The sequence below is a fragment of the Halichoerus grypus genome, chromosome 13 (genome assembly GCF_964656455.1).
Source record: "Halichoerus grypus chromosome 13, mHalGry1.hap1.1, whole genome shotgun sequence".
In the NCBI taxonomy this organism is placed as follows: Eukaryota; Metazoa; Chordata; class Mammalia; order Carnivora; family Phocidae; genus Halichoerus; species Halichoerus grypus.
In genome coordinates, this window is record NC_135724.1 from 39,843,400 (window position 1) to 39,869,765 (window position 26,366).

Consider the following 26,366-nt stretch of genomic DNA (forward strand, 5'->3'; position numbering starts at 1 on the left):
AAATAGCATCGACTTACTTTAGATAAAAATATACTTCTCTTCTTGCCTGCACATACAGAATTTATGCTATATTTGCAAAATTGAACTATGGTATGAAATGCTGTATAACATGTTTTTATTATACGAGAACAGACTGCTCTTCTCAGTCACTTACAGACAGAATTTGTGTCTTGTCAGCAGATGATGTGAAATTGATAAAATGTGCTTCAATCATACAACCCAATCAGTGTAAGAGAGATTACTAGATTCCATCTGTTTTATTACACAGATTACTCTGCCAAGAGGAAGGAAAGTAGTGGAGAAATTTGGGGGAGAATGCATACCAGAAAATATTAATTCAAGGACATAGTGTGAAGGCTCTGTAGAGGGAAATGAGGGGGGATAGGTGCACAAGAGGGCAGAAAATATAGCAATCATGCAAATTGGGAAATGTCTGTGCGCTAAAAGAAATAAGTGAAGAAGAGGCAGAGGAGGCCGCTACCCAAGGGAAATAAGACATTATGTCCTAAAGGGAGTTCGCATGGAATAGGGGTGCAGCTCTGAAAAGTAAAGGGAATCCTCTAATCATCAGGCTGATCAAGGGGCAGCCAGGGTGATTGAGACATTGGAGCAGTGCCGGGAATCTACTCTCGCTGGACCAGAGTGGGAGGCCCACAAGATCACAGAGCTCCCCATGGTGACAAAGTCTGAGCAAGTCCTATGCAGTGAGCTGAACTAAGCTATCAGGCACCCAGCCCTCTGATGCAATGGCCAGCTTTAATTCCCATGCTCCATCAGCTTTCTCTCCCTTGAAAATGTCCCTTTTCACTTCTGCAACCAGACATACCCAATCCCCCCAGATCAATTTGCCCCCCAAAGAGTGGTGGATATGGCACCTGGAATTATTCCTTGAGCAACAGATGGTTTTGATAGAGCATGGGCAGGAGGAGGTGAAGAGATTTTAGTGTGATTGGGGAGGTAGTCAGTAAACTCCCAAGCTTCTGGTCACCCTGTAATCTGCAGACTATCAATCCTCACCCCAGCCCTGAGCCCCAAACTATTGCTGATTTGTATCCCTGGGGTGGGGATCAGTGATGGGGTGAGGAGTGAGGTGACTCCTGATGGAATTAGGGAAGGAGCCTACAGATACTGATGGGTCAGAGAGAGGAATAAGGGCCACAGCTGGGATAGGACTGATCCCAATTTGTTGAAGATTAGGTATGGACTGGGGGCCGGGAGTGCTTGGTAAAGTTCTGTACTTAGCATGGAGCAATTTTTTTAAAAAGTGATTTTATGTTTCAGCAGGAACCTCTGATCTGGCAAAATGGCAAAATGTATCCTTTGGCAAAATATCTGCAAGCAAGGTCATATTTTGGGGGCAAATCTTGTGGCAATTTCGAGAGGAACTGAAAGAGGGAAAAGACAGACTCATTAGAAATATCCAGATGTGAAGTGATTGGAGTTGAACTGGAGATCCTACAGACGGTGTGATAATAATGTGTCTAAATGATCATTAAAAATATGAAGATGCAGAAACCAGATCTGGCAACTCCCCAGTGCTGATTCGGGGCTCAGTTGGATCATTGAATAATACAGATTCCTGGGCTCCATACCAGAAATGCTGATTCAGAGGTCTGGGGAGGGGCCTCGCTGGTGGTCCTGATGGATGCTCAAGTTTAGGAGCCAGTTACCAGCAGCTCAGAGGTCCCCACCTTGGCTTCACGTTACAACCACCTGATGAAGTTTAGATGAATGTTGCTGTTGAAACTCCACCCTATACCATTTAAATCAGAATCTCTGGGAGGCGCTCAGGCATGGGTATGTTAAAAAAATATCTCCCAGGTGATTTTAATACATAACCCAGATTGAGAACCATTGCTCTAGACCATAGTGTGGTTGTACTTCAGACTTGATGCTCTGAGAACCTAGGCAAGAGGCAAGAAGAAGCATCCTCCCAAATAATCATCTGGCTGATGATAAGCTACAGTAAAATATCTGGCATTTATTACTATTATTTTTAGGAAGAACATAAAACAGATTGGGAAAAAAAAGTAGTTGAATACCTAATTCAAGATATCAGGGTAGTGACATCTAGTGTTGAATTTAGATGCTTATTCAGAATTTCAATAATCTCCCCTCCCCACCTTGGCTAATATCATTTAAGGGAAAGTACAAAGAAATAATTTCCAGTAGTCTTTTAATCCAATCTTTAGGGCAAAAGTAGATGATTTGGTGATTGAATTGGGGTGGGGGGTGGTGAGTGGGGGTGTGCCGATTCAAGAAATATAATTATTCTTCTTGCCTTCTAGTAAATTGGAAAAAAAAAAAACAAAAAACAAAAACCAAAGCAGATACAGGAATTAATTGAGGCTTACAGAACAATATCAAATAATTATCCCCAAATAATTATCTGGTATGCTGAGTTAGAGTAGGTCTTCTTATACTCGATTTGATGCCAAATCTAGAGCTTTCTCACCTACTGCCCTGACTGAAGGTGTAGATACTCACCTCTGCAGGAAGACAGATTCCCAGCTTGTCACATAACCTGGGGCACTGCAGACCAGAGTTTGTTGGCCCCCAGGCCCTCCTCCAACAGCAGGTCTAAAGCCCTCCCTGGTGCGTTCATTGCTGGCTGTTCATGCTCACCAGTGAACTGAAGGAGAGATAGAGAACCTTCAGGAAGACTGAGAAAGAACCACAGGTGAGCCCATTCTTTGCCCCCACCAATTCCAAATAGGTAAGTCTGTCCTTGTTTCAAGGCAAGCAGGGAATTAGAGGCAGGGGCAGAGGCTAGAAGACTTTTTCAGTACCTTTCTTTTCTCTTTAAGGAAATAAGAGCAGCAAGAAAATACACATTCCCTTTCCCCCAACTGCACTTTATATTTTTCTGAGCAAAAGGTATCATTTCTGAAAAATAATCTCCTTTATACTTAAATGATGAGAAAATAATAAACTCAAACTCTTTTTTGCATTTTTCTGGACTCTCGAAAAGCTGTTGCAAATTGTGGAAATGTGTATAGAGAGTATACAATAGAAGGCCTTAATGAAAATGTATTCTAGGGGCACCCGGGTGGCTCAGTCGGTTCAGCATCTGATTCGTGATTTCGGCTCAGGTCATGATCTCAGGGTGGTGAGATTGAGGACCCCCCACCCCGTGTCTGGCCCCATGTGGGGCATGGAGCCTGCTTAAGATTCTCTCCCCCTCCCTCTGCCTCGCCCAACCCCCAGCTTGTGCGTGCTCTCTCTGTCTCTCTAAAAAAAAAAAAAAAAGTATTCTATTAAACGTGAGATTCCTATAACGGGGCGGGGGGGGGAGGCAATTTGAGAATAAAGGTCCAAGAAGGATCAGCACCATTTCAAGTAGGATGTAGGCTCCCTATTACAGAGAAAGAGTGAGGGCCACATGGAGATTACAGCTTACGGGTAGAAATTTCAAACTTCCAATGGTCTTTATTTTTAACAATGATTGTTTGAGTTGGTGATCAACAAATTCTCCATTTTACTTAACTTGTAACAGAGATAAGCCATCATGAAATAACTTGGATCTTAATTTTTTATGCTGAGGAACAGAACATTTTGCTAATTCTATAATCATATCAACAAACAAATTAGTGTTTATTCAATTTGTTACAAAATTTGGGATCTCACTTGAGCAGCTGGCTGTCTTTGCTTGCCAAATTAATTGTAACGGATGCTCTAATTTCCTAGGTAAATGAATTTGAAAAAAAAATCTTGGATTAAATAGCTTTGTGACTAAGAGGCAGAATTATTAGGTTACCCTGTTTCAGGTACCTGGGAAATCCCATATGGGTACTGGAGCTCCATTAACAAATACCACTTTATAATGAGACCTTCTTTGGTCATCAGTCAGCTCCTAAAATTAGCTGGGTGAGGCAATTTGAGTATATGATAGCAGTTTGAATTTGAGGGCCAATGCCACATTTGATAAGTAAACAAGGGACTGGATTTTCAGTTCCTATTTTTAAAGGATTGGAAGGTTAGGCATGTCCTGGCAGCTCAGGTCCTGAATGCCTGGCCAGCCCACTTCTGATCATATTCAGCTGTTCCCATAAATAAAGAAAGCCCAGTGGCCTTTCTGGGACAGCCTATGGTAATATAACACGGCCATCACACGTGCTACCCTTACCTGTTGAAGAATCGGAACCTACTTATAAGCAAAATAGAAGAAGATATCAAAAGGGCTATTTTTAATAACGATATTAGAAATAAGACTGTCTGATGTCAGTAGTGAACAGAATCTAAGAACCCTCATTTTGGGGCCAAGTTTACTAACAGTTTCAAATCTGCCCGCTCCACGGCCTTTCACTAGCACATGCTGCTCCCAGATAGTCTCTGTAGGCACAAGCTCTCCATCTGAGTCCCAGGTTTGAGGATATAAACCCTTCCCAGGGAGTCCACAGCATGCCTTCCAACCCAGGGCCTCACTATGCCTTCCAGGTAGCAGCCACTCCTTCCAGAAATCCTCAAGGCATATGAAAATGGAGCCTGACCATTTCTTTCCTGTTCTGGCCAGTAACTAGTTCTTTGAGATGAGAACAAATCACTAGCAATGCAACTATTCCATCAGGAGACTTCTAAAAACTGCCGTCTAGGGGGAAAAAGGCAGTGTTGATAGGTGATCAAATAAACATCTTCCCCATGACCACTGAATATCCTCTGAAGAAGCAATAACAGAGCAGAACATTACAGCACAGCTGAAGCTAACAAAGTCCTCAACTGCCCACAGTAAACCACAAAGATTTTCCAGATGAAGTGTGATCTGAACTAAAATGAAAGAAGACTCCAGACAGTAAGTGGAACTAATATTGAAGTCCCAGCTAATTCCTTGAAGCTTAGGGGGCAAGGGCTGGATGCCTGGATAGGTTTTGGCAAAGATAGATAGGAACTCCCCTGAAGTTTTTTTCCCCTTTCCTTTCCTCTTTCTTCTTTCCTTCCTTCCTTCCTTCCTTCCTTCCTTCCTTCCTTCCTTCCTTCCTTCCTTCCTTCCTCCTTCCTTCCTTCTTTCTTTTTCATTTTTGAGAGAGAGAGAGATGGGGGGAGGGAGGGGTGGAGGGAGAGGGAGAGAGAATCTCAAGCAGGCTCCACACTGAGCGTGGATCCTGATGTGGGGCTCGATCTCACAACCTTGAGATCATGACCTGAGCTGAAACCAAAAGTCGGATGCTTAACTGACTGAGCCACCCAGGTGCCCCCTTTCTTTCTCTTCCTTTCTTCCTTTTCTTTTTTCTTTCTTTCTTTCTTTCTTTCTTTCTTTCTTTCTTTCTTTCTTTCTTTCTTTCTTTGGCTCTAGGGTTTATTAAGCTGTGCCTTAGTACAGGCACTGGGGCTTACCCATGGGGCTCTTGGTATTTAAAAAAAATTTTTCCCCTGAAGTTTTCTTCATGACAGATGGCCAAGAATAACAGAGTTGGAAGACAAACATTTTTTCCAGTTTTAATGAGGGATAATTGACAAGTAAAATTATAATAGATTTAATGTATACAATGTGATTTGATATATGTATACACTGTGAAAGGATTTGGAGAGTAAATTTGTCCACCAGACAGTGTTGGAAGTAAAAAGGGCTCCTTAGCCAAGCTAGGTCAATCTTTTCTTTTCCTTTAAACCAAGGCAACAGGGGTGCCTGGGTGGCTCAATCATTAAGCGTCTGCCTTCGGCTCAGGTCATGATCCCAGGGTCCTGGGATCAGGCCCCGCATTGGGCTCCTCGCTCTGTGGGAAACCTGCTTCTCCCTCTCCCACTCCCCCTGCTTGTGTTCCCTCTCTCGCTGTATCTATCTCTGTCAAATGAATAAATAAAATCTTTAAAAAAAAAAAAAAAACCAAGGGAACAGTCAGAAAGAAATGCCCAAAGACTTGAGGAACACCAATCAAAGTCAATAGCCCCCAGAGAATGCTTGGAGTGACCACCTGCAGGGGACAGGTAGTGTGAGAAGAGAAGGGAACAGGGAAAACCAATCTATATGACATCTGAGCAAACCCCCATGAGTTACCAGCACCCTTAGAACTCTTGGTGGTTCTCAAACTCTGTGTCACATGGGAATCATCTGGAGAAACTTTATTTTTTATTTATTTTTTTTTTTTAAATGGTGTTTTTTTTTTTTTTTAAAGATTTTATTTATTTATTTGAGAGAGAGAGAATGAGAGACAGAGAGCATGAGAGGGAGGAGGGTCAGAGGGAGAAGCAGACTCCCTGCCGAGCAGGGAGCCCGATGCGGGACTCGATCCAGGGACTCCAGGATCATGACCTGAGCCGAAGGCAGTTGCTTAACCAACTGAGCCACCCAGGCGCCCTGGAGAAACTTTAAAATACATGTTCCTGGCCCCCATCTGAAGAGGATCTTGATCAATAATGAAGCCTTACAAATATGCTTTTTTGTTTTTTAACCAAGCGCCTGATGTTCTACCAGCCACACTTGGGAAACACTTGACTGTTTATTTATTAAAATGGGCAATACATGAAAAATAATGAGATATTTGAGCAGGACTAGCCATCGGAGGAGATGAAGCTAGACAGAGCCAATGGCCACCAAAGGACCAATTTTGGAATCTAGAAAATGAACAACCCCAAAAGTATGTTTTAAAAGACAGGGAATGGAGACTTTGGGAGGTGAGATAATTTGTTTAAGGTCATAATGCTAGTACTGGGGCCAGAATTCCAGCCAGATTCGTGAATCTGGAGGGGACAGAGATTCCAGTTTTCCTCTGCAGTGGGAGTGAAAGGGATGAGACTGCAAGCAGCAGAGAAGAAGCCGGAATCACCCAAGTCCAGTAGAGAGGGGAGGCATCCAGTCAGCCCCGCTCTGTTGCTGACCCCAGGGGGCACCATTGGCATGGGAGAGGTGCTCCCCACACAGAATGTAATACATGGGGGTGGGGGTGGGGAGGTGGGGGGGGAAGAGGGGTCTGTTTTCAGTAGGAAATTAAGGAGGTGAACTCCTGAATGAGACACCCATGTCTGGTAAGAGATGCTTATATGTCAGATGTTTGTAAGTCAAAAACTGCCTTACAAACTTATACACACACACACACACACACACACTCACAAAGTTCTCCATATATTACTACATATATGTGTATATACATATACTATATATATACTATATATATATTAGAATATAGAGTAGGATTATTTGACTTCATGCTTTTTCATAGACCAAATTGTGTTAGGTCAAGTGATAGTCTCTCCCCAGAAGTGCATTTTGGACCCATCATTCTGGTTTCATTGTGGACAAATGCAGAGAAAGGCAAGCCTGGAGACAGGAAGGATAATTAGGAAGGGGCTGAAACAATGATGTTCAGGCCTGATCTAGGGCTGGAGGATTTGACAATATTTAGGTAGTGAAATAGGACAGACTTGAGACATTGGATATGAAGGCGACAAGGGAGAAGAGTATAGGATGCTTACTGGCATCTGGTTAAGCAGGTGATCGGGAACACTGATGAAGGAAAACTTTTGGAGGAACGATGGTGAGTTCACTGTTAGACATGTTGAATCTGATGCAACCAGGGAAGATCCAGCAAGCCTGGAGGTCAGTGGAGAGCCCAGAGTTGGAGATAGGGACCCAGGTGTCACCAGCATACAGGTGAGACTACACAAGGAGAGTGCAAGGAACCAGTGTTAAGAGTTAATAGAGCACACAGTGTCTAGGAAAGAACCTTGAAGATGAGCAGCCTTTAATGGTCAGATAGAGAAGATCCAGTGACAGTTTATGTACTGGAAAATCAAAGGGTGTGTCTTTCCCTGGATTTACAAAGTACGTAAACCCATCTGCTCCTGGCTACTTAATACTGTTCCATGGTGACTGTACAATGAACATAAAATAAATTGCTTCTTCCTCTTTTAAATCCTTATTGCACTATGTCCTCATGTAATAATTTGTGAAGAATTTAACATCAATCAAAACAGGATTAAATAAATAGTCTTTGGTGACTTTTTAGAGAAAGCTTTTACAGGTTATGAATATTTGCATTGATTTAAAATTTTTTTATTGCACAACAACAAACTTCAGCCAATTTTATTGTTTTAGTTAACCTTAGTAACTTCGTTAAACTTTTCATATTTTGAAATTGTCAATAACGAGAATGCTATCATTTTCTAATGATGCCATCTAATGCCATCATTTTCTAATTTTTTCAGAAAAAAATACATCTTAGTTTTTAAAAAAGAAATTAGTTGGAAGCAAATGTGAAAAATATTATTTTTTTACAGTGATTCCAAACAGTTTAATGTAATTCCAAGATAAAGTGTGATTACATTTCTACACATATACAATATGCATATGTGAGTTTACAAATTTTAATTAATAACTCGTTTCACCTCAGAGACCAAAAAAATGATCAAAAAGGAACTGTGAGTAACAAGCTATAACATAGTTCACCACAATGGGACCCCCCTTTCTCATCCTACAGTTAGTAATATTACAATTAAAATAACTATATTCTTCTATAATTTTTTCTGTTAAAATCATCTCATAAATTTACAATGCTATTATCAGTTTCCAAGACCAATATAAATTCACTCCATTTTTCTACAACGAAAATGATTATTAATTTAGAAGCACACGGCATCGTGATGAAAAACACAAGCATTTTAGTAGCAAGGACATGATCAGTTAAGAATTACTTTTCTTGTAAAACATTCTAAAGCCAAGTAAAATATCCATTCTTATAACATACCTATGAGACTGTGTAGTGGTAGAAACGTGTTTGTTGTATTGTTAAATTATATATTTAAATTTTGAAAAAGTAAAGTTTAAAAAATTGTTTATTTTCCATTTTTCATGATTCAGCTACAGCCTGCAGTAAGAACGTGGGGTTAAAAAGTCCTGTTTGGGTCCATTTTGTGTGTGCCCGAATTTAAAATCCAACCCCATGATTATTATGTAATTGATTTATATGTCAGAGGCTATACTCACAAATATAAATGAATAGTGATTCTACCATTTTATTCTCTAGTTTTCTATCTTTGACCACAATTGAGTAATAAAGTATCAGTGTTTCATTAGTGACTGAAGATCTACTCTCCACTCTGAATATGTGTGAATTGTTTCTGAGCGATCTCAGTACAGCTGTGGTTCGTTCAAGCTCCGACTCTTCCTGCTGAAATAGCCACTGACTATTGCGTTCCAGTGTTGTGGGAACCCCCGCTCCCAGCTGAAGTGAGGGCTTGTGGCCAGGGGAGAACCAGCCTGCCAGCAGCCTTTTCAGGCCTGCGCTGATGATGGAGGTTGGCCGGGGAGGGGTTCACCACTGTCACGACAAGTTCTCCAAGTGGCCTCTAGAGGGCAGAGAAGTCTCAAGCCCGCGAGTAATTCCGGGCAAACAGCGACCCAGGATTCTGCATCTTTTCTTTCATAATGTGTGCCCTTTTATTTCATTTCAAGTTGATTTGTTTTCAGGATCTATGGTACCAAATCGCAGAGTGAGAGAAGGGTAGTCTTATTCCCCAGAAACAGCCAAAAGAACCCTCTATACCCTTCCAGAGATAGTTTATGTGCGTGAGTGCGTGCGTTTACCTGACTTCCTCCCTCCTTTTATCCGAGTGGTAGCATCTGAACACCCTATTCTGTGTCTTGAATTTTTTTCAGTGCATATTATCTTGGTCAAAATCCAATGTAAGAATATAGAGAGCTTTCTTGTTGAGGCTGCAAATTATTCTAGCTATGGGTGTGCCATAATTTTTCAAGCAATACTTTGGTAAAGGGCATTTAGTTGTTTCTGCAGTACGACGGGACCTTGTATGTGCATAATTTCACTTAGGCACTGATTACATCTGTAGGTGAAAAACAGGGATTGCCTCATGCAATTATGGGGGCTGGCAAGTGTGAAATCTGTAAGGCAGGCTGGCGGGCTGGGGACTCAGGCAGTGGCTGATGTTGTAGTTCTGAGTTTGAAATTTGTAGAGTAGGCTGGCAGTCTGGGAACTCAGGAAGGATTTTTAAAAAATTATATGGCTAATTTATTCATACATTCATTATTAATTCAGCCAACAAATAGTTAATATGTTCCAGGCTCTGTGCTAGGCATGGGGTACATAATGTGAACAAACACAGACTTGGGCCCTGTTCTTAAGGAGCTTTCGTATACTTTTGACAAATCTGTCACATTTCTGGTAGTTGCTATGTTTTCCTTCCCTGAATCAAAGAGACACTTGCTTTCTCTCTCCTCATCCTCCTCCACCCTTATGACCCCAAATTGTTTCCCACTGCTTTACTCCGGCCAGCAATCCTCTTCAGAACAGTTTAGGTGTGTGTGTCTCCTTCCCCACCCCCCCTTACTCTATCTCCCCAGCTTTCATAGATGGACAGGGCTGCTGGATGGGTTCTCCACTCAGAGGCCTCTGCCAACAGGAATGCAGTCCGCCAAGATCTGAGTACTGAGTCCCATAAGCCCCGCCCCCTTCTCTGTCTCTATCTCACCCCCAGTGGTCCAGCCCTGCAGATTCCCCCCAGTGATCCTGTGAGGTGAGACCCAAGTGGGCCTCCCGGGAAGGGTCCTGCAATGTTGGCGAAGTTGGATGCCCACCTTGGGCTCCCTTTTTCCCACTGGAGAACATACACTGAGGGGACCCTCTTGGTGTGGCGCTATGCTGGCCTCGGGGAGGGGCCGTATGGTCAAAGTGAAATTGCACCTCTTGCCCTTCTATTATGGTCCTTCTCAGTCTCTGTAGTCCATGGTGGTGCTTCAGCCTCACTCACCCCTGGGTTCTGGGATTTTCACAATGTTGTCTTGCCTATGGGTAGTTGCTGGTTGGGGTTTTTCGTGAGGGGGTCTAAAATCAAGAATGACCTATATTGCCCTCTTGATGACATCACTCCCCAGGAAGGATTTCTATGTTAACAGTCTTGAAGCAGAATTCATTCTACTCTGGAAAACCTCAGTTTTTGCCCTTAAAGTCTTAACTGATTAGATGAATTCCACCCCATTATCAAGGGCAATTTCTTGAAGTCAACTGATTGTAGGTGTTAATCATGTCTACAAAATACCTTCGCTGCAACATCTAGATGAATGTTTGACCAGATAACTGGGCACTGTAGCCTAGCCAAGTTAACACTTAAGATATACGCATCATATCAAGTTACTCTCCACGGAGGCTGAATAGATTTACTCTCCTACCTAGAATATTTGAGAGCAGCATGCCCAAGGTAGCATTAGAAGATATTTATCAAAGCATTTTGAAAGAGGTTCTGGTTTGCTACTTAAACCACCTTGTGCTATTATACTAGTAACAGCAGTAGCTAAATATTATGATAGCTATGATATTGAACTGGAATTTTTTTTTTTTTTTTTTTGGTTCCCTTTAAACTTTAAATTCCCTCTGAAAACAATGTCTTTCTCAAAGAAATCTTTCCCTCGGGGCGCCTGGGTGGCTCAGATGGTTAAGCTTCTGCCTTCGGCTCAGGTGATGACCCCAGGGTCCTGGGATCGAGCCCCACATCAGGCTCCTGGCTCAGCAGGGAGCCTGCTTCTTCCTCTCCTTCTGCCTCTCTCCCTGCTCATGCTCTCTCTCTCTCTCTCTGTATCTCTGTGTCTCAAAATGAATAAATAAAATCTTGAAGAAAAAAAAAAAGAAATCTTTCCCTCTAGGACACTGCTTCCTCTGCAGGCTTCTCAAGGAGAGTGCTAAGTATCTTCTTTGCGGTCCTTTGTTTCTTCAGATGATTTTACCTCCTCCCTAAACACCCACTCTTGAATACCATGTCACCAGGCTTTTCAATCACTTCTCTTCCATGTTGGTGTTCATTACCAACCCCCAGATCGCATTCTCTCATTTCTCTGTGTTTTTCAGTTCCTGGATCACTGTTTGTCTCTTTTATCCTAGTCAACTCTATCTCTGTCTATAGGTCTACATTTTGATATCTACATAGGTGAAGCTTTCACATTCTACTCTGGTTGAACTGGATTTGTAGGGGTAAAGATCCAGGCAAACAAGGTGGGAAAGATCATTTTAGCTAGAAAGAGGAGCTTATATAGAAGCAAGAATGTGAAATTAAGGTTTGTGCATAGAGAACTACCGAGTGAGATTCTAGTTAAGTAGGGGCAAGATTGTGACCGAGCGTAATGATCATAATTTATTTAGACTATTGAGTAGGTGATGAGAGTCATGAAAGATTCTAAGGGTAGGAGTAACAAGCTAAAATGTGTGTTTGTAAAGATAACTCCCATTGTCATGTAGGTAGGTGGGAGGGAACTGTTACCAGAGATTCTATCAGGCTTTAAAAAGGTGTATCTCTTGGTGGCATATTATTTCTTAGATTGTTTATTTGTTCATTGTGCCACATCCTGGATTTGGGAGACGGAGAAAACTCTTCCTGGTTGGCATTGTCACCACTGTCTCCGGGGCTAGAGTTATGCTCCCTGGTGAAACATCTCCAGGGGACCCAAAAGAAGTTAGGTAGGTGAAGTAAAGTAGCTCTGTGGGTCCTCTCCTTTAAACTGAGTAGGACTAGGGGAGAATTTCATTTGAATTAATTTGAAGATAGGGGTTGAAAAATATAATGTAGTGTGTAAGTGTGTAGTTTCGGAGCTGGAAACCCTGCGTTTGAATATGAGGTTTGTTTCTTGTTGGCTGTGTGATCTCGAGGAGCCACTGACTCTCTCTATGCCCTTTTCCTCATATAAAATATAAAAATGGGAATAAACATTGCACCGTTGCCACAGTGTTATCATCTGAAGTACACTTAAAGCAGGGCCCAGCATTTACTAAATATTACTGAGTGCTAGTACTGTTACCTTTGTTTATATTACTTTGTGGTAAGACTAATGCTTTGGGAAAAATCCTTTGTTTAGTATTTCAAACTCCCATTTGTGAAGCATGATTGAAAAAAATCATTTTAGTAGGTTGCTATAAAAATTAAATGAAGAAGAGGTAGAATATAATGTTGCAATAACAAAATCACATTTATATTAGCTTTGTTGCTTTTTAACTTCATATAGAGTAAAATGTTTGTTTCCTTTGTGCGAGTGAGTGTGTGTGTGTGTGCGCGCGCGGCGTGCCAGTAAAATGCATTTTTACTCTAGCTCACATTAAGAAAAATTTTAAAACACTGTTGCAAAAGAAGCAGTGAGGCTAAAAACCCCAGACACTGTCAGAACAGGAGATTCCCAAATGTTGCCACTTGTTTGAGCCAGGGAGGAAGAGGACAATTCTTAACACCTATGTCTCTACCATTTTGCTGTAGGACCTTCCTGGGATCCTTGACTGATAAGCAGAACGTGAAAGGAAGCTCTTTCACTTGCATCGCTATCAGCTCTGTTATTCCCACACCTGAATTCCCAAGAGTTGTACCAGCAGAAAGGCCAGGATTTATCTCCAGCAGATTTGGGAGTCTCAGTGCTTAGAATTTCTAAAAGCCCTCCCTCCTCCTTCTGTCCCCATTCCTGAGCGTCCTATTTCTTGTGGCAGGCTATGCCTTCTGCAGTCCTGGATGTCTGACCTGTCACTCCCCGAGCGCATATGCTCTTTGTTACCTAGCAACTTTGACTGCCAAGCGCAAGACTCGCTGATGACCAGTCAGCAGCATTATTATTATTCTTGGTACAATACCAGAATAAATCCAGTGAGAAATTTTCCTCAAAAGAGAAAACACACTTGCTATATTGTTTCAAGTCCAGTGTATGCTGATTTTGGGGTAAGAACAAATATTTGTTGTTTAAATATTTTATTTTGGTAAGTGTACGTTTGCTACCATAATATGGATCTGGAAAAGAGTCTGGAAGTAGCTTGTGAGGCCATCTGATCTTTAAACCTTTCGTTTCCACGTAACCCTTTTATTTCTATGTCAAATCAGCCAACACATAAGCTCATAGACTCTATTGTTATCAACTCTGATGTCTTTTTAAATGCAAGAGGCTGATGTTTTAAATCTCGTCAAAAGAGTTCCTTGGGGCACCTGGCTGGCTCAGTTGAAGAGTGTGCAACTCTTGATCTTGGGGTTGTGAGTTCAAGTGCCATGTTGGGTATAGAGATGACTAAAAAAATAAACTTAGAAAAAAAAGAATTCCTTGAGAAAATAATTTTTTTACATTGCGTTCCCTGGTCAAATATGGACAATAATGCTTTAAGTTTATTGTGCTTCAAATTCCTGGTATGCTTACAAATTCTCAATCTCATTACCATGAAAGAGTAAAAAAGGAAAGATGATACCAAATCTAAGTATTTGGTGTACTTTTCCATGCAATATAATGGTATTATATATTTTTCAGGAGTACTATTCAAGTGTTTTAGAGATTAATAGAGAAAGTTACTTCCAAAATGATTTTAAATCTGAGTGTCTCTAATGAGAGTCAAATGTCTATGATAATAATTCATTCACCCAGCTATAACCTAATAAGGATGAATTGTTTAGTTATAAGAATATTCATTGATTTACAACATGATGCTGAGCATATGCTCTCATCCTGTGCATCACATGTTGATTGAACATGATATCAAGCCTGAAGTGTCTGAAGTGGGTACCTTTCAATCAACTGTCAGGATTCAGGAATATTATAACGTTCAGTATATTAATAGCTCATAGAAAGGATTAAACATGAGACACGTACTAAAATGGACAGATGGTGCTATAACTCCTCTACTTGTTTTGGAAATTCACTTGAGTAGTTGTTATTTCTTAGAACTGAATGAGTCTCTTCTGGTAGCACACGAACGTTCTACGTAATTGTGGATGTGTGATGGCTTGGGCACCTTCAAGGAATTGCTCTCAATAGCAAAGAACTTAAGGAGCTGGGTGCAGAGGCTCCTCAGCTTCTGCCACCACCTCCTGGCGTTCAGTTGGGGCAGGGTAGCTGTCTCTCCTTGGCAGCCCAACAGCCTAGGTATGTGGTTTCTCCCCACTTCCTCTCCTTCTCCAGCAGTAACCCGTCTCTGACCCTGTTCACTGCATTGCAGCCCTTGGGATCAGATCAAGTGCAGAGCTACTCATTTTTGTTACTGTGAAGAAATTCCAGAGTATGAGCTTGGTGGTTGAGGTAAATTACAGGTATAGTATCTCATTACTCCCAGTTTAACAACAGTTTTGAACACAAAACATTCTTTCAGGCATTCTCTGTCATCACTCTCATTACCAGTCCCAAAGCCAATTTCTGAACTATTTTGGTTCTATCACCCACTTCTGAAGTCTCTCTCAGGCCCCTAAGTATCTGGGGACTTGGGGTTTTTTGAACTCTGGGTCCCAGGTCTGCCCCTTCAGCTTCCTAGTTACTTGGTGGCTTAGAAAGCTGTGAGTCAATAGAGTGGTAATTGGTTAACCATACTTTGGATGAGAAATTCTTAGAAGCTCTTTGTCTCAGTTTCTTTCTTTCTCTTTCTGTCTCTGTCTTATGTTGTTCCCACCCTCTTTCACTTATAGCACTGAACAGTTGAATGAGCATTATAATTGGAACCCAGAAGACCTGAGTTTGGATTCTTAGTTTGCCATTTACTAGCAGGTTGGCCTGGGAAGTTTAAGTCTTTGAGCCTCAGTTTTCTTATTGACAAAATGGGGAGGCTCTTTGCCTTTCTTACTTTATGGGGTTATTGTGAGGATCAAATAGCATAATGAAGGCCACAGTCACGTGTAGCTTGATATTTGCTTTAGGGGACTGTGATTCCATCTAAAAAGACTGTTCTAAAGGTGATGAAGATTTGGCTAAGAACTGAAACACTACCCAGAGGCAGGTGAATTAATTATGATCAATGGTTCCTAAGTCTTAATGAATATTAGAGTTATTGGAGCCAGAGGGGGCCGTCTAGGTGGCTCAGTTGGTTAAGTGTCTGACTCTTGATTTTGGCTCAGGTCATGAACTCAGGGTCAGGAGATCAAGCCCTACATCAGGCTTCACACTCAGTGGGGAGTCTGCTTTTCTCTCTCTCTTTCCCTCTCCCTTTATCTCCCCACTCGAGTTTTTGCTCTCTCTCTCAAATAAATAAATAAATAAATAAATAAATAAATCTTTAAAAAAAAGAATTATTGGAGCCAGAAAAACAGTATTTTTTAAAAAGATTTTATTTGAGAGAGAGAGAGAGGAAGGGGCAAGGGGCAGAGGGAGAGAGAGAACCTCAAACTGACTCCCAACTGTGCAGAGCCCAACGCGGGGCTCAATCTCATGACCCTGAGATCATGACCTGGGCTGAAATCAAGAGTTGGACACTCAACCGACTGAACCACCCAGGCCATAGGTATAGGATTTTCAGATACAATCCATATTGCATGGCATATGGGACATACTTCTGCTAAAAAAATTATTCATTGTTTACCTGAAACTGAAATTTAACTGAGAATTTTGTATTTTTACTTGCTAATACTGGTAGTCCTACACAGGTAATTCTCATGTGCAACTCCTTTAGAAACTACTGACCCAGATCCTGAGTGGGGCCTGCCATTAAATGAGGGAAATGAGCTGACTGCCTATAAGGCAGGATTTTAGATGCTCTAGGGAGATGATGATGGTCTTTTCCTATGAGAATAAGAAATCCTGCCTTACCATCTCTTCTAGGCTTGACATTTCATTCTTAGAATTTTACTTTATTTTATTATCTTATTTTTTAAACAATATTTTATTTATTTATTTGTCAAAGAGAGAGGGAGGGAGAGAGTGAGCACAAGCTGGGGGAGTGGCAGGCAGAGGGAGAAGCAGGCCCTCTGCTGAGCAAGGAACCTGATGTGGGACTGGATCCCAGGACCCTGGGATCATGACCTGAGCCAAAGGCAGATGCTTAATCTACTGAGCCACCCAGGCATCCCTCACTCTTAGAATTTTATACATTATAAATGTAAACATCCTAGGGAAGGATAGAAACTTCAGGTAAGTATCCATTATTTATACGTTACTGTATTTGAACCATCTAACCATAAGTTTTTGAGAGTGAATAAAGAGGATATGAGGCTCTGACCTCTGTGGAAAGGGGAGGATAGTGGCCTGACTTACAGTTCCAGAGCTGGGGTGTGGAAGAGGCTAAGGACACACTTTGCCTACTCCCCAGGCCTGTCCTGGATCTGACTTGTTCTCAGTTACAGTGATGCCCAGCCGGATGAGTGGCCTTTGCGGCCTCTCTCTGTTCAGGTGGATGAGAACTGGTAGAAATGGGCCTGGGGGGAGCAGTTAACTTTAGCACTGCAGTACCAGTTGGTGAATCATGAAAGGTGACAGAAAAATATCCCAGATTTTCCTGTTGTTCTAGTTCAGTGCTGTTCAATAGAACTTTCTAGAATGGAAATGCTCTGCACTGTCCATTACAGTGCCCACAAACTACATGTTCCTACTGAACACTGGAAATGTTGCTAGTTCAACTAAAGAACTGACATTTAAGTTTTATTTTATTTTAATTAAAATTAAAATTAAAATAGCTGCATGTGGCTATTGGCTACCATATTGGACATGTGGTTTATGGGCCAACATCAGCCTATACTATAGTCATTCACCAGCCAGCAGCTTGTGGGCCACATAGACGCATTTAGTTTGCACAGTTAGAAAAACAAAAAGACCTGATTTAGTTGCTAACATTTAATAACTGGCAGATTTTAAGTGAAAACCTAAATTTCTGGCTTCTTTGGAAGATAACAAAAGCCTGGCAAACAAGCCAACAGTCCTCAAGGCACTAATTAACTTGAGCTTATCAGTGGTTATTTTGCTTTTGTTTTACTTTATACACCACCTGCTTTCAATATCTGCCTAGTTGCCACAGGCATTTGATTTTGGGATCCCTGTTTGAAAAACAATGATGAGGGGCGCCTGGGTGGCTCAGCCATTAGGCATCTGCCTTAGGCTCGGGTCATGGTCCCAGGGTCCTGGGATAGAGTCCCACATCGGGTTCCCTGCTCAGCAGGAAGCCTGCTTCTCCCTCTCCCTCTCCCACTGCTTGTGTTCCCTCTCTTGCTGTGTCTTTCTGACAAATAAATAAAATCTTTTAAAAAAAATTAAAAAAAAAAGAAAACAACAATGAAGTTTCACCTTTATGAAAATAAATTAATTAAATTCCTAACTCCGAGATGCTTTTTGAAAATATTAATTAGAAGGTGCCCTGATGAAAGAAGAGGCCCACGTATAGGAAAGTGGGGGCTTCAAACTCTGTCAGAGTAGGACTACATGCTGGAATCATTATGTTCTAAGCAGACAACTTTGGTCCCATCCTTTTGTCTCTGAGAAATTCTGTTTACCCATCTGTAACAAAAGCTAATTATAGTACTTACCTTATAGTATCATTATGTGGCTTTACCACAATGAAGTATATAAAGCACTTAAGATCTATGCTTAGTAATAAATTAAAAGATTTTAAAAATAACACTTTCCTCTGAGTTATAATTTTTATATTTAGATAAGAATGTCAATTTTTAAAGAATCTGGGGAGACCTAAACAGTGCTTGGAAACAATGCACTTTTTTGTTAATAAGTAAAAAATAAAGTTCTGCAGCCTATATAGAGGAAATAAAAGTTTCTTTTTATATGTTTTCAGGCTTAAACTCATTGATCATAATCTAATATACCCTACAAGAAAATAACTGCATTTTGAGCCTGTCAAGATGAAATTGACTCATTAACACACTTTCCCTGCTTAGTGGCATAGTTAATTTGGAATTGGAAAGGAGCCAAAAATAGACAAAGAAATCAAATTTAGATGAAACATAACATCACCAAAAGCCCTTAAAAATAGGGCAATGAGGGGCGCCTGGGTGGCTCAGTCGGTTAAGCGACTGCCTTCGGCTCACGTCATGATCTCAGGGTCCTGGGATCGGGCCCTGCATTGGGCTCCCTGCTCAGCGGGAGGCCTGTTTCTCCCTCTCCCACTCCCCCTGCTTGTGTTCCCTCTCTCGCTGTCTCTCTCTCTGTCAAATAAATAAATAAAATCTTTTAAAATAAAAAAAGTAGGGCAATGAATGCAAATTTGAGTGTAACAAAGGGAATTAGGAAGGAGAAAGGGAACGTGATTTTCCTTAAAGATACTACATCAGGAAAGCAAAAGGAAAGAGGATGTACCATAGAGCTACAAAAACAATGGCAATGCCAAACTATTGCAGAAATCCAATGGTAAATAAGAAAAAGACTTTATGCTATAGTTTATGTCTACATCATCAGTTGAAGTGATGGCCAACAGAAGGTGTATTATGACTTTTAATGTTACTGATTTTGGAAAATGGCAGGAGTTTAAACTTAAGTGACTATAATCCTCTTAGGGTATCTGGTTATGAGAAAAATGCTTAGGAAACAAACATTCCAGCATGGAGAGCTAAATGCAATGGGAACAACCAATCAGGGCTCTGCTCTCAAAGAGTTATCATCAAGTTGGGGAAATGTAGGAGAGAACAGAGGCTAATGTGGGAGATAAATGATGACTGGTAAATTTGGAGATGCATTATATAGTCTTTACTTTTTAATAATCCCATTTCTTTCATTTTGAAATGGGTTTTGAAAGATGACTAGATGAATAAGAGTTTACTTGGTGGACAAGAGGTTCAGAAAGTGATTCTAAGCATAAGGTTCTGCATGTTCAAAGGCTCAGAGACAAAATAGTATAAAAAGATGGAAAAAATTTTATTTTCCAGACTATGGTACACAGAGAGAGTTTGTGGATGGCTTACATCAGTAGCAGAGTTGTATATTAAACATTTTGGAATTTTGGAAAGGAGAGGGTAACATGAGGGAAAAAACTGAACATGACAGTGAAATTGTGCTTTATGTGTGTGATCTTTCCTCTGTACTACCCCCAAACTTTAGTAATCTTCCTAGGCTTAAAGATGCTTGATATTTGGGAATTATTTGTGGATACCAGTCTTGGGGAAGCTGATACCATGGGACCAGGGGCAAGAGGACAGACAAAAAGAACCACCAAGACCACTGCTGATGTTATATCATTTTTGCATGAATTTTAAAAAGATATCTCTTTGGGACTGGGTAGTTCATTTGTGAAAAAAAAAAAAAAAAAGAAGCCTTGCATCACCAAGGCAATTGGGGATCTCCTTTTGATCCTCTCACAGCAGGATGCAAAGCTTTGAGGGCAGAGTGCTGCTGGATTGCAGTCCTCACTTGTACCTCCTTGGCTGGATGACCTGCAATACACAGCCTGCACAACTTGATATGGCAGCCCCAACCATGAGGAACTCTGTATGGGATGGGAATTCACAGGATATATGGGGGGGTGGGGTGGGGCTGACTATTATAGGTCATAAAAGTAGGTTTAGGCCAACATCACCTGATCTCTAAAGGATATGGGGACTATATTATGTGTACATCGTACAGAATGTTCAGAGAAGTCTGAGCAGATTGGTAATTTTGGAAACTACAGTTGACCCTTGAACAACAGGAGTTTGAACTGCACAGGTCCACTTATACATGGATTTCTTTTGATAAATACAGTACCATAAAAATATTTTCTCTTCCTAATGATTTTCTTAATAACATTTTCTTTTCTCTAGCTACTTTATTGTAAGAATACAGTATATAATACATATAACATACACAAGATGTATTAATCGACTGTTATGTTATTAGTAAGGCTTTCAGTCAACAATAGGCTATTAGTTGTTAAGTTCTGGGAGAGTCAAAAGTTATATGCTGATTTTCAACTGCACGGGGGTCCGTATCCCTAACCCCTGTGTTGTTTAAGGGACAGTTGTGTATTTTTATTTTATTTTTTTAGAAGATTTTATTTACTTATTTAGAGACCATGAGTGGGGGATGGGGTGGGGGGAGGGGCAGTAGGAGAGAGAGGGAGAGAATCTCAAGCAGACTCCTTGCTGAGTGTGGAGCCCAACATGGGGTTTGATGATCTCATGATCCCAAGATAATGACCTGAGCTGAAATCAAGAGTTGATGCTTAACCAACTGCACCACCTAGGTGCCCCAACAATTGTGTATTTTTAAAGGAGTGTATTTGTTTCCTAAGGCTGCTGTCACATAATTGTCATAAACTAGATCGTTTAAAACAACAGAAACTTACTCTCTCACAGTTCTGGAGGCCACAAGTCCAGAGGTCTGAAATCAGGGTTCAGCTGGGTTTGTTCCCTGGTGGCTTGGAGGGAGTATGGATACTAGCAATACTTGGATTACAGACATGTTCAATCTTCACTTCACCGTTTCCTCTGTGATAAGCACACTTGTCATTGGATTTAGAACAATGCAGATTACATTTCCAAAAACCTTTTTTGCAAATAGGTCACATTCACAGGTTCTGGGTGGACCTATCTTTTAGGAGCCACCATTCAACCCACTACAAGATGAGTTGTGGTAAGACGTTAAGCCAGTGAGTAGGCAGGAACTTCCCATCTGATATTTTGAGATCACTGCATTGCTTGTTTAGATCAGTTTATTGTTCATTGATATTCAAATATTTGTCACTTACTTGCTGTTTATTTCAGCCTATGCAGTCTTTCCTCATTTTATACTTGTGTGGTTTGGTTTTATCCTGACAAGGCAACTGTTTTAATCAGAAAAGCACACTTTCCATTTACTCATTTCTTATTTCCTAAAGATGAAAAGTCCTTGAGTTGCTGTTGGTAGTCTTTGAGTTTGAGCCTAAATTTTTCTACTTGCCTAGAACTTGTTTTAAATTGTTGGTATCCTAGAGACATCATTTTCCTACTAAAGTCTTTGTGGATTGACTCACATTGAAGTATTAAAACCCTTCTATAATTAATGAATTCTCTTCAGCCCTCTGTGTTTCTGAATAACATATAGTATGTAATGCACCTTCAATGAGAAAGGTTCCAGTGAGATGTGTATTTACTGGCTATAAATGCTCATTGTCACATATCCCAGTGCCCATGGTTTTTAAATTAGAATAAAGAAAAGCTCTTTTCCTGAAATGGGGTTAATTACAAAATGAAATAAATTGTTCTCTCACAGAATTAAAGAATAGTAGAGGTGAAGGTTTCTATAGATTAGTCTTAATCTAGCATACACATTTTATAGGCTAGGAAGCTGATGCAGGAGAAACTGACTAGTCGAAGATCACCCAGCTAGAGAGTAAAGATAGAGAATGAGGTCTAGAGCTGGTCCCATTCACCTTTATTGCTTAAAGTTAAATTTGCAACAGTTTTGAAAATTAAGTACATAGGTAGAAACCCTGATGAAATGAAAAATGTATTTAAAATAGGAGTTCCTATTTCATAATGATGCATCTAGAAGGACAAACCTAGGCTCATCTTTTTTCAGTTGCTTATTCCTAAACCAGAGGATGGCCTCTCTTCTACATTACCATCACCATTTTCCATCTTTCTAATTAAATATATTAATTGAATAAATGCATTCTTTGCTTTATGACATTATTTTGTTTTTCCTTCTGCCAATATTTCCCAGTATCTTCTACTGATCTCCTTTCTTGTCATAGTTTCCTTTAACTTTATTTTTTTCAAAACTCCAATATTTTACTATTTTTCCTTCCATGGAGTAAGTGGGAAAGTCAGAGGCTGGGGTGAAATGAAGAAGAAAGGGTGGGAAGAATAAAGGGAGAGAGAGAAAAATAAGATTATCTCTTTCTTTCAAATTATTTTTTATTTATTAAAAAAATTTTTTTTCTTAAAAACTTTATTTGAAAGAGAGAGAGCAGAGCTAGAGAGAGAGAGAGAGAGAGAGAGAGAGCGCATGGGCTGGGGGGAGGGGCAGAGGAAGAAGCAGACTCCCCTCTGAGCAGGGAGTCCGACACAAGGCTCCATCCCAGGACCCTGGGATCATGACCTGAGCCAAAGGCAGATGCTTAACCGACTGAGCCACCCAAGCGCCCCAGATTATTTCTTCCTAACTTTCTGTTTCTTTTGTTTTCAGGTGTCAATACTTTTACAAGGTTTTGCACACACAAAAAAACAGAACTAAATGTACATCAATAAGAAAATTGTTAACTAAATGGTTCTCAAAATTTGGTCTGTATCAGAATCTCCTCTGAACCCTCTTAAAAATATAGATGTTTGAGACATTGGGGAGGGTATGTGCTATGGTGAGTGCTGTGAATTGTGCAAGACTGTTGAATCACAGACCTGTACCTCTGAAACAAATAATACATTATATGTTAAAAAAAAAAAAAAAGATAGCAGGAAGGGAAAAATGAAGGGGGGAAATCGGAGGGGGAGACGAACCATGAGAGACTATGGACTCTGAGAAACAAACTGAGGGTTCTAGAGGGGAGGAGGGTGGGGGGATGGGTTAGCCTGGTGATGGGTATTAAAGAGGGCATGTTCTGCATGGAGCACTGGGTATTATACGCAAACAACGAATCATGGAACACTACATCAAAAACTAATGATGTAATGTATGGTGACTAATATAATAAAATAAAATTAAAAAAAAATATATATAGATGTTTGAGTCCCATGCTGGGCCTTCTGAATCTAAATATGTATAAGCTGGACATTGACAGCAGGATAATTACTAAACTTCACAAGAGTGTAAGTAATGTAAACTGAAATGGGCTAATTAATGCTTTAAAGTACTTCCTGATGAACCAATGTGAAGGAATGCTATATAGCTATCAAAAAGGATAATAAGGTAGAGCAATATGAATTGACATTGATAAATGTCCATAATCTGTTGAGTGAAAGGTCAGGTTAAAGCATGATCAGGTTTAAGATGATCTCATTTATTTTTTTAATATATATCATATACGCAATGTAACATATGGCACTCTGTAGCATACTTTGTTATGTGTATGCATGTAAGTGTAATATCCGAAAGAACAGTGAACAGCATCCTAAGTTGTGTTAGAGACTTCCACTTCCACTCAATATATTTCTGTTTACAAATTTCTATAATGAGTCTATTATGAACTATGCATAATTGGGGGGAAATATTAAAATAAGAAACTGCCTAGGAGCTCCTGTCCTTAAATGACAATGACAGGGAAGCTTCTGAGGAGGCTTAACTTAATTAATACCATTTAAATAATTTACCACTGTGAAAAATGTTTTATTCATTCCTTTCCCGAGCTTACTCTTTTCAAACATTCTAAATTACAGGCAGAACATGTTTAACTTAGCTCGTAAATTAACCTCTTCATCTAGACAGGGAAGAATACAAAATTCTGTGCCTACCTTTTTCATTGTGGTAAAAGCTGTAACTCTTAGTGAGGCCAGTTGATGAGCATCTATGAATGAGAAAGAAAGAAAACGATCATCTTTCAGCCAGATACCTTGTTTAGGTAGGTGCTAGTGAAATATATTGCTACGTTCTAACACTAGAGTGTCTTGGAACATGAGTGAATATTTTATTAAAGAGGGAAAAAATAGGTTCTGGTTTCCTAGGTGGCATTAAATGTTAAAAAAAATAAATATAAAAATAAATCAATTAACTATTTCTCACAGATAAGGGTGTGGTTAATCGATTTGGGTCCCTTAGTAAAAAGTTCAGAAGAAGTTGACTTTCATATTTTTATTTGCAAGGAAAACAGTTTCCCAGACACTATGCTGTGTAGCCACTCTTATGAAGAGAGAAAAAATATAGACAAACAGTGCCTGTTTATGTTTCTTTGCAGTTTCTTTCTTCCTTGGATCCATCTCCCTTGCATAGACCAGGGCACATGAAGAAATGTCCACTCAAAACAGATGTTTGTTGATAAGCAATTCTTGCACTTTAGGTATATCAACATGGCTAGTGTTTTAGAGTTCTCACGGAATATTCAGTAACCTTCTCTTCACAAATTCTCCGAGTTACCTTTATGATGCTGCTGTTATTTCTTATTCGGTCTGTTTACGTACTTCCAGCTTAGGGATACTAAGCCAAAAACAGGCTTGAGCATATTGTTACTGGTTATTAATATCAACATTTCTAGAAGACATTAATGTCAGTCATAGGAATAAGGAAATATACGGAGATTCTCTTGAAGTTACATAAGGTTTTTGATAGCAAATGTGTTGTGTATAAGATCTATACACCAACATTATACATATAACACATGTACAGATACACATATATATACATCTAATACATTTATATGCACATATGTGTGTATTTCCTCTGTGAACAGTGTTACGTTCATTCTATAAAGTCAGAGGAATTAGGATATGAAACTTAATGAAACCTAATATTTATTGAGCATTTACTATGTTCTAGACTTGTGATTTAACCATCATAACTACCTGTCTAAATATAATTTTTGGGGTGCCTGGGTGGAGCAGCTGGTTGAGTGATCGACTCTTGGTTTCAGCTCAGGTCATGATCTCAGGGTCATGAGATTGAGCCCCGTGTTGGCCTCTCTGCTCAGCCCAGCATCTGCTTAAGACTCTGCCCCTCCCCTCTCCGTGTGCGCTCTCTCTCTCAAATAAATGTCTTTTAAACAAATAAATATAATTTTCAAGAAACTAAAAACATGATTCTCATTCCAATATAGGATGAACATATGCTAAAGATTTATTAACTCATTAATGAACAAATCGGCAACATAATAAAGTGGTTCAAAAAGTATTTTGAGGAACCGGGTGTTTAGAGACACATAAGAGGAATGTTAGAATAAGACTGATCTTGAGGGCAGTAAAAGAACATCACCTTTGGGGCTATTTTTCTACCTGACAGAAATTACGTGCTGTTCCACTGTATCTACCTTCAAGTTAACATGTAACTCCACAAAGCCTAAGATCTTAATTTACGTACAAATCATACACAAAGTTCTGTATGAAAATCAAACAAAGGAATGTTACCCCAGATAATGAAATAATCCGTGAATAGGCTGGTTCAACAATGCCCCAGTATGACATTGAAAGTACACTCTGCACTTTCTCTGCCTTATAGCCAAGTGTTACATACTATCTTTTAACGTACTCTATTGTATAAGTACTTTTATTATTCTCATTAATTTGTTAAGAGTTAAGAAAAAATATCAGATTCATATATGCTAAGTCACATATATTTTACAAGGCAGTAAAAAGATCTGAGTTTGAGGTCAGCTCTACTCTATATTCCCATCTATAAACTGAGAATAGCTATATTCATTTAGCACCATATTTATTACTTGACTTTTGTCTTATTTATCTTATTTGACTGATTTGGCATTATGCTGTATCTGTGATTTTTAAATGACAATTTTATTTTTAAATGACATTTTAAATGACATTAAATGACATTTTAAATTTATGCCAAATTCTTTTGGGAGGTGAACAGAATATTACTATAGTTATAGCTATAAAGATTTAACTTTGAATGCCTATGTACATTTTTCTATACATCTCTTATATCTCTCTCAAATTGTATATTAATCACTAAACATGTGACTCTTTCCAGTCCCCCAAACTCTGGGCTACTCAGCCCAATTGATTATTGTGTGTATTGTACAAATGAGGTCTTTAGAGGTTGCTTAACTTTAATATGAAAAAACTCTTGAATGGCCATGGCCTGCATCCCTAAGCCAACTGGTTAATTCACAAATATCTATTATTGGCTAGGAGAGAGCAAAAAAGCCTACATACA

At 39.9% G+C, this 26,366-nt stretch overlaps 1 long non-coding RNA gene across 1 annotated transcript in view; it reads right to left on the minus strand.

The window, feature by feature from the left end:
• Positions 1-7,508: 7,508 nt before the first annotated feature.
• Positions 7,509-26,366, minus strand: part of LOC144379779 (uncharacterized) — a 35,992-nt gene continuing 17,134 nt past the window's right edge. Inside the window, exons 3-4 of the long non-coding RNA XR_013443157.1 lie at positions 23,999-24,051; positions 7,509-7,591 (exon numbers count right to left, since the gene is read on the minus strand). This is a non-coding gene — a long non-coding RNA (uncharacterized LOC144379779). The remainder of the gene's footprint in view (positions 7,592-23,998; positions 24,052-26,366) is intronic.